Source organism: Panulirus ornatus, chromosome 58, assembly GCF_036320965.1.
Source record: "Panulirus ornatus isolate Po-2019 chromosome 58, ASM3632096v1, whole genome shotgun sequence".
In the NCBI taxonomy this organism is placed as follows: domain Eukaryota; kingdom Metazoa; phylum Arthropoda; class Malacostraca; order Decapoda; family Palinuridae; genus Panulirus; species Panulirus ornatus.
Window position 1 is genome coordinate 38,860,875 of NC_092281.1, and position 9,190 is coordinate 38,870,064.

General features: G+C 38.4%; 1 non-coding gene across 1 annotated transcript; it reads right to left on the bottom strand.

Moving 5' to 3' along the window:
- Positions 1–3,149: 3,149 nt before the first annotated feature.
- Positions 3,150–3,221, bottom strand: TRNAV-CAC (transfer RNA valine (anticodon CAC)). The gene has a single exon. It is a non-coding gene; the product is annotated as a tRNA-Val (tRNA).
- Between the last annotated feature and the right edge of the window lie 5,969 nt (positions 3,222–9,190).

Genomic DNA, 9,190 nt, shown 5'->3' on the forward strand with positions numbered 1-9,190 from the left:
CAGATATTAATTTCATCACTATTTAAATTACTGTATTTCTCTAAATTACAAAAGAGACTATGTGACATCTACACAGATGGCTTCCCTGTTAGAGCAAACAAAACTTAATCCAGAGCCTAATGCACACAAGGAATCTTTATCTAGTTGTTTATCAGACAGGTTTATCACAAAAGAAGGGTTTGTGTTCTTAGTCCAGTCGCTGTTATTAATAAGATGGTCCAACTTACAATTTAGTGTCATTTTGTAGCCTATTGCTTTCATTCCTTAATCTATCATAGCAATAGTCCAACATCCGGTTCTTCCAATATGTCGGTATTGCCATTTGAAAGGCAAGTTTCTTCTCTCTTGTAATGCGAAAAGTCTCCTACATTGCAAGTTTCTTTAATTCAATGTGTTTCTTTAAAATGACGTTTTGGAATTGATGAAATGGTCGACCAGACAGCTGCAACAATCGTTGAGGTAGGACACATCTTGGCATCACTTATTCATCAAGGCATTTCCTTTCCAATATATATATATATATATATATATATATATATATATATATATATATATATATATATATATATATATATATATATATATATATATATATATATATATATATATATATATATATATATATATATACATATATATGTATATATATATATATATATATATATATATATATATATATATATATATATATATATATATATATATATATATATATATATATATATATATGTATATATATATATATGTATATATTCTTTCATACTATTTGCCATTTCCCAGAGAACTGGGCCTTATAGGGATTATCCTCACCTGACCCCCTTCTCTGTTCCTTCTTTTGGAAAATTAAAAAAAAACAAGAGAGGGGAGGATTTCCAGCCACCCGCTCCTTCCCCTTTTAGTCGCCTTCTACGACACGCAGGGAATACGTGGGAAGTATTCTTTCTCCCCTATCCCCAGGGATAATATATATATATATATATATATATATATATATATATATATATATATATATATATATATATATATATATATATATATATATATATATATATATATATATATATATATATACATATATATATGTGTGTGTGTGTGTGTGTGTGTGTGTGTGTGTGTGTGTGTGTGTGTGTGCACGGATAAACTTTAAGGCTAGCCGGGGTATACTGGTGATGCCTTTGACCTAAAATGTAAGTTCAATTGAGCCCGTAGGCCGACCCTGCACGTAGCTTGAATCCTTTTGTGTTCACTATAATCTTCTTTACTATATCTCCTCTCCTTAATCCCTTTATCTTCAATATGCAAGGCCTATTATAATCTTTACTACAACCTCATCTTCATATGACCTTATCTTGACTAAGCTGGTTTCAAGGAAGGCTTTAGATTTTTCCGGTCACACAAACAACGTACTTACACGGGGCTCCACGAGTGTAAACCTCCCTCCTAATACATTGCAAATAGATGATTACACACACCTACACACCACCACCACTAACAATACACAGAGAAATAACCTCTTCGGTTGCCTTGGGATCCGCCCTTGAACGTAGTTTGGAGGATTTGGGGGATCAGGTCAATAAGGTTAAGTTCACTACAACCTCATATTCACCAACGTGTATCTTCACTATTAGCTTATTTTCACTTAATGATATCTTTGCTATACCCTCTTCTTCACTACACCGTTATTTCTACCATACCATCATCCTTGCACTCCCTGATGTTCACTAAAAGTAGTTCTTATCTTCACTACATAATCATTTTGAATAAACTTTACTCTTTGATAACCCTTATCTCTACTACATTCGTATCTTCACTACATTCGTATCTTCACTACAACCTATCTTGACAATATCCTTATCATCACTATACTCTTCTTCACTACACTCTCATCTTAACATCATCCTTCTGTTTACCGAACTTAGTTCAAAGTCTGACTTGAATGTAGCTTTGTAAAGTTTGTGTTCCTCATTGTGTTACCTCCTTATTATCATTGTAAAGGCAATTGTCACCTCTACCTAACTAAACCCTCATCGTCACTACACTCTCATCATTATCATTACTTCTTGATGTTCAATACAAAATTTTAACATATACGTTTATCTTCACTACAGAATAATTTTCATTGCACCTTAATCTTCATTACTCCTTGTTTCAGCTATATCCGTATCTTCCATTCATTCTTATATCTTATATTAGTTACATCTTTACAATATTTTTATGTCTTCTCTGTTCCGTCTTTTGAAAAATTGAAAATGAGAGTAAAGGATTTCCGGCCTTCTGCTCCCTACCCTTTTAGTCGCCTTGTACGACACGCAGGGAATACGTGGCAAGTATACTTTCTTCCCTATCCCCAGGGATAACAGCATCTGGTGTTCCCAGACGGTCACCCATCCAAGTACTGACCAGACCCAACGTTGCTTAACTTGACTGATCAAACGATATATATATATATATATATATATATATATATATATATATATATATATATATATATATATATAACACTGAAAACAATGAATTTCCCAAATAAAAATGGAAGCGCCGGGGTTTGAACCCGGGTCCTCTCGCATGCCAAGCGAGTGCTCTACCACTGAGCTACGCCCCCAAGAACATATTTTGTGACATAGTATTATATGAAGTACTGAGATTACCACGGCAAAATAGTGTTTGACCGACCGTTGCCGATTAGCCGGCAAAATAACCACAGGGTAAATCTCCATGTTGCTGTCGTGTTTTCCTCTCAATTTTCCACGAAGAAATGAGTTTTACTTTTTTATTTCGTTGCAATAGACTGGAACTAAGCAATAGACTGGAACTAAGCAATAGACTGGAACAAAGCAATAGACTGGAACTAAGCTGACCTGGTATGAGGTCAGAGCCCTCCTTATCATCCCTGCTAACTACCGGAAGCAGATTAAGTCGTTCCACAACCGATGTCCGGCCCATGTTAACCCTGATGTGCCCAGCAGTTGGAGGAGGATCGCCAGAAGCTTCTGGAAGATTTCAAGGACGTCTTGGTGGACCTGACCCTTTCAGATAAGGTCGAAAACCTCAATTCATTGTGAAGATCTTCACTATAACGTTGGACGAACATACTGAATGTTGCACACATGTGATGCGGACAAAATGAAAAAAGATAAAGACAAAAATTATGTCTGGTGTGGGTCTCGAACCCACGACCTTGAGTGTGTGAGACTCACGCTCTACCACTGAGCTAACCAGACAACAGAAAAATACGTCTGTTTCTTCAATTTGAATTAATGAAAATCTTTGCGAGGCAGCGTTAAGAAAAGAGAGATGTCTTTGACGAAATTTACTTGTTTGGCTCCTTTTGTTCTTCAGTATCGAAAGTAAACATACTGAAGGATATATATATATATATATATATATATATATATATATATATATATATATATATATATATATATATATATATATATATATATATATTATTATTATTTTTTTTATTATACTTTGTCGCTGTCTCCCGCAGTTGCGAGGTAGCGCAAGGAAACAGACGAAAGAAATGGCCCAACCCCCCCCATACACATGTATATACATACGTCCACACACGCAAATATACATACCTACACAGCTTTCCATGGTTTACCCCAGACGCTTCACATGCCTTGATTCAATCCACTGACAGCCCGTCAACCCCGGTATACCACATCGCTCCAATTCACTCTATTCCTTGCCCTCCTTTCACCCTCCTGCATGTTCAGGCCCCGATCACACAAAATCTTTTTCACTCCATCGCAATTTTGCACGTGATCAAGTATATTCTTATGAGTTCACAGGGAAAATAAACACGATAAGTTCCCAAGTGCACTTTCGTGTAAAACTCACATCATCAGGGGAGACACAAGAGAGAAATATAACAGTCAGTTGATATACAACGAAGAAACGTAGCTAGGACGCCATATGGTAAACATGTGATTGTCCAAGACAGACAACAAGCGTATCATAAACTTATTATGTGGACAAGAAGGTGAATTGTTTACAAATTTTATCAACATTAAAGTTATCCAATTTGTATAGACCATCACTAATATTAAGATTATAATTCTTTGTGTATTCAGTAATAGAAGATTCAATTATATTTTTCGTGGTACTTGAGTTAGAGTTAAAAACTGAGATGGCATTATTAACTCTAATTCCAGTATCACGAGAAATATCATTGAATCTTCTATCATTAAATACACAAAGAATTATAAACCTTAAAGCAACATGGCGGTCAAAAATAAGCTTTAGGAATGAAGTTTATGAATGGAATATCAGTGAGACGATCCAAATGACGAATGAATGAGAGCGTAGTCAACATACAATATAAAAGGACATATTATGAATGGCAGCCAGGCAAGTAACGGCCCAACTGAATGGAAGGATTTAAAAGTTCGCGTTATATGACGAATTTTGATAGATTATTCAAATTTCCATTCCAGTTATGAAACGTAATGGTTGTGTTCAGTTCTAGAGACAAAGTTTAAAGATTTGTGTTTCAAAGATGAACCACAAAGGATATCGTTAAATTAACTGACATTAAAATTTGTCAATTAAGTAAATCATTTTGTACAATAGCTGTAATTTGACAGAGTTAAAAGTTCGCATTTTCATTACAATTCTAATTCAAAAGTTTGAGATTCAATGATGGTTTGCACAAGCTTAACGTACATTCAAGTTTTGTGTTTATATGACGTATCTTAAAGGACTCTGGTAAAATAACGCAGCTGGAAGGTTTACGTTCAAATGATGGTGTTTAAATGTTGATTGATGAATGGTAGATTTAAATGGATAGATTTTAAGTTCGCGTTTTCATGAGCGACCTTAAACCTTGTGGTTGAATGTCACAGTTTAAAGGTTGGTATGTACAATGTTGACCAGATGGCGGTAGTGTGTAGACACAGCCATACCAGGTCGTATTTATCATCATTAAAGTCACCTTCCTTACTTACTTATGGCGGCGATGAAATTCACTGGTTCTTGATTCTGCACCAATTAACCTATCAGATAATGGTACAATGTTTGCCTGGTGTTGCATATATCACGTCTGTTGTTGAAACACAAGAATGCCAGGTGACTTTGGGAGTGGATGATAATGTAAAGATCAATATAAATGTGGGAAATCTTGAACCGCCATCACCAGACACAACACATGTTTGGATCTGGCGGGGGGAGGGACTTGCCTGTGACGTCACGATGCCCCGCCTCCAGCCTGGCGCCGCTCTGTGTGTGTGTGTGTGTGTGTGTGTGTGTGTGTGTGTGTGTGTGTGTACTACTTTAATCATTATCACGTGAGTCTTTTGAGGAAGGATTTGTACACTCGTGTTGCCCCGTCTCTTAACCTTGTAAGTGTAAAATATGTTTTCACTCCTATGTGCGCTCACACACACACACACACACACACACACACACACACACACACACATAACATATAATATTATCTAGTATTTACTTCAGACGGATATCTTACACCTTGATTATAAAAGCCAAAGAAAAATTTATAAAAACATATACATATATTTACACGTGTAGATATATGTTATGTATTGAAATGTGGCGGTAAAATTCCTTATATATTAACAAACGTGATTGAGGACTTAAAGAATCTGGTCCAAACATAATGGTTATTGTGATAAATGATTTATTTATGGTAAATATGTATTGTGTTGCATTATAATGGTTGTTCAGAACCAAGGTTCTTAAACCTGAATCAGTGAAATACTATCACAAATAGAAAACCTGTTAAACATGAACCTTTATAGTGACTAACCATACAATATATTTTCCTCTGGGTATGTAAAATAAAATACAGTACAGGGAGCTAGTTTGAGGAAGAGTATTTCATATTTTAACAAAATATTTACCTCTAATAGCGTCCCTTATCTTTCGTCATCATTTCTTATGTTTCCTATCAACAAATGTCTTTTATGTAACATAAAAATTCTGTCTAGGTATTTGATTAATGTTGTCCAAGGATGAGCTACATGGCACACGTGGTCAGGTCACAGTGGTGGTGGTCAGGTCAGTGGGCGGTGTGTGTGTGTGTGTGTGTGTGTGTGTGTGTAGCCCCTGGGTTCATGTTGGCCACAGCCACCCACCGGCCGGTGGTCAGGTCAGTGGGCGGTGTGTGTGTGTGTGTGTGTGTGTGTGTGTGTGTAGTCCCTGGGTTCATGTTGGCCACAGCCACCCACCCACCGGCCGGGTGGGCTGGCGGTAGTTTATAACTAAGACTGGTAGTTTCACATGCCACTTGGAGTGTCCCTCACTACAGAACTTGAGCAGCTCTTATCCTGAGGTGGAGCAGTTGATCCTCTCCACCAGGCTGGTACACTTGGTCTGCACCAGGTGGCTCCCTCCTGGTCATCCTGAGTGGTTGGTTGCTGTGTGGGATTTAATGACCACTGACTTGTGAAGGTCATTAGGCCAGCCATCATTTTATCATCTGATAAAACATGAATCAACGTCAAATATTACATGATCCACCTAAACTATTGAGAATGATGAAGTCTGATATTGTTACGTTACGTCATCCAATCTTGCCACTCACATGTTACGGTAATCACGACTACATACATAGTGTTGTTACGACTGATATTACTGTATGTACTGTAGTAACGTACTGTGTTTATGTGGATAACATGTGGACGTCAGAGGAGGCAAGAGCATCATCAGAGACAAATTCTCTATTCTATGTTGTATCCTCAATTTTGTCTGCGGTGATCGACACACTTTATCCCCCAAGATATTATCTTGCTGTTTCTTTCCATCATTCTTTAGTATTAAAGATTTTGTTCTCTCAAGCAAGATAGAATTTATCAATAATTTTTAATGTCATCTTGGGTCCAGGTAATGTTAGGTAGCGGTCATACAAGTTGTCCATGACCTTCATCATGTGGGTTGGGAAGGAGTCAGGAGGTGTGGCGTTGTACTCGGTGTACCACTTGCCAAGTTGGTCAGTGTGTATACCATGGAAGTTGCAGGGGAATCATCAGTCTGTATGTTAACAATTAGGTTGAGCAAATAACACTTGGCCTCAGTGAAGGTAGAATGTTTTCCCACCAGACTGCATCCATTAATACGACTTAGATCAGAAGATCTAGCCTTAGGTAATTTGTTAGATCGAGATTATCAAAGCCTTTCATCATTTTTAATCTTTGTACTTCGTGACCATCTCTGTTTTAAGTTGTTACGTTGACGTATGATAAATCTAATATGGAGAACAAATTTAGGAGGAAACCTGGCAAAGCTACATATGAGTGATTTTACCGTTTGCAAGTAAACTACGATTTTGTAAAAACGAATAGCATCTATGTTGTGTATAGAAAACGTAACTCCTTAGCTGCATTCTCTATGAATGTCATCAAAAGTAAAACATAGACAAGGGAAGGAATGAGGCTTGACGATACGAAACATCACTCAATCGTGTCCTGCCTGCCCAGACCCTCCCTCGCCACACCACTGGCCATAACTTCATCAACACATTGCTTACTCCGTCAAGGTCATCCACACATTTTGCCTGGCTTGAACAACCGCTTGGCATTCATGAACCGCTGAATGTTTACACTTTCTGATTATCTGTAGTAGCTGATGCAGTTGCAAGATAGACTATTAAACCATTTTCTTACAATACTCGCTGGTAAGGAGACAATTTTCACAAAACACAGAGGTAACACTGCCTAAGAAACGGGCTTAAGAACAATTGTACGAACATAGGGTCACATTGGTACATCCACAAGGCACCAGGATGATGGGTGTAGGGAGTAAACCTACCACAGACCATCATTAATTATGAAGAGTTGACAATGGTTACCTCCAGCCATAATCTATAAATCAATAGACAAATGTTAATGCAAACAAAGCAAGAATTAAACAAGCAGGAAACACAATCCAATGTACCATTTAACGGTAGTTATGTCAAGTTGTCGCATCTGTTGATTACCTGACGTGGTCTTACGTCTCACCTTTAGTAACGTCTGCGAATTTCGTTGTAGTGAAACTCATGCGACCCGAGAGTCAATGTTAGTGATACACAAGAGAAAGAAATATAACTCCGAAGGTATAAAACAGTTGTGGACACACCAAACGCTTGACAAATATTCCTTAGTAGATGACAGAAAACACAAAGAGATCGTCCTTGTAAACTTATGATGAGGTTTGCTTGAAGAGCCTCCCTTCGTCATCGTCGTCCACAGGCGCCCTTTGTTGGAGTGGGTGTGGCGTGGACACAGTACTGGGACCTTCATGATAAATTATCTACAACGTTCCAGGTGTCCACATATCAGGGATATGACTGTGTACAACGGTGGCTGGGGTTAAAGTCACTGGATCATATATAAAACATACAAAGGTTAACATTGATTCTCTCAAGATTTCAAGGCAATGAAAGGTTTGTGGTGCAGTCTTTATGACTGAAGGTCATATTTAGATAGAGATTTATCAAATGGATATTACATCAACGTCACAGTAGCCACTCCGGCCACTGTATTACTAACACAAGGGTTAACTGTAGTCATACAATACAAATACTAAAACTTAGTATTATTTTCTTGTTTTAGTTTTATAACCGAGAGAAACATGAAGTGTAAACAGACGGTGTATCGCCATACCTTCCTCCATCCAGTCATTATGAGGCTTCAGCGTAAGGTGGTGGTTGACGAGCGGAGGCAGACTCGTCCACATTATTATCTGCTGCTATTGGACGTCCCCAGTGTCCAGGTGCAGCCAGGGTCGTCATCATGTTGGACGTCCCCAGTGTCCAGGTGCAGCCAGGGTCGTCATCATGTTGGACGTCCCCAGTGTCCAGGTGCAGCCAGGGTCGTCATCATGTTGGACGTCCCCAGTGTCCAGGTGCAGCCTGGGTCGTCATCATGTTGGACGTCCCCAGTGTCCAGGTGCAGCCAGGGTCGTCATCATGCTGCACGTCTCTGCATTGCCTGATCCGTGGTGCACCGGTGGGTCGGTGGCTGTCGTGACATGGTAATGTTACCGTCATATTCCGCGTCTCATCTCACGTCTGTCCAGGTGGGCTAAGCTCGTCTGGTCTGAATGAACCATATACAAGTAAGGCGTATCGCTGTTGTGAGTCTCAGTACATATGGAGGCAATATGGTTGTGCAGTCTCTCTCTCTCTCTCTCTCTCTCTCTCTCTCTCTCTCTCTCTCTCTCTCTCTCTCTCTCTCTCTCTCTCTCT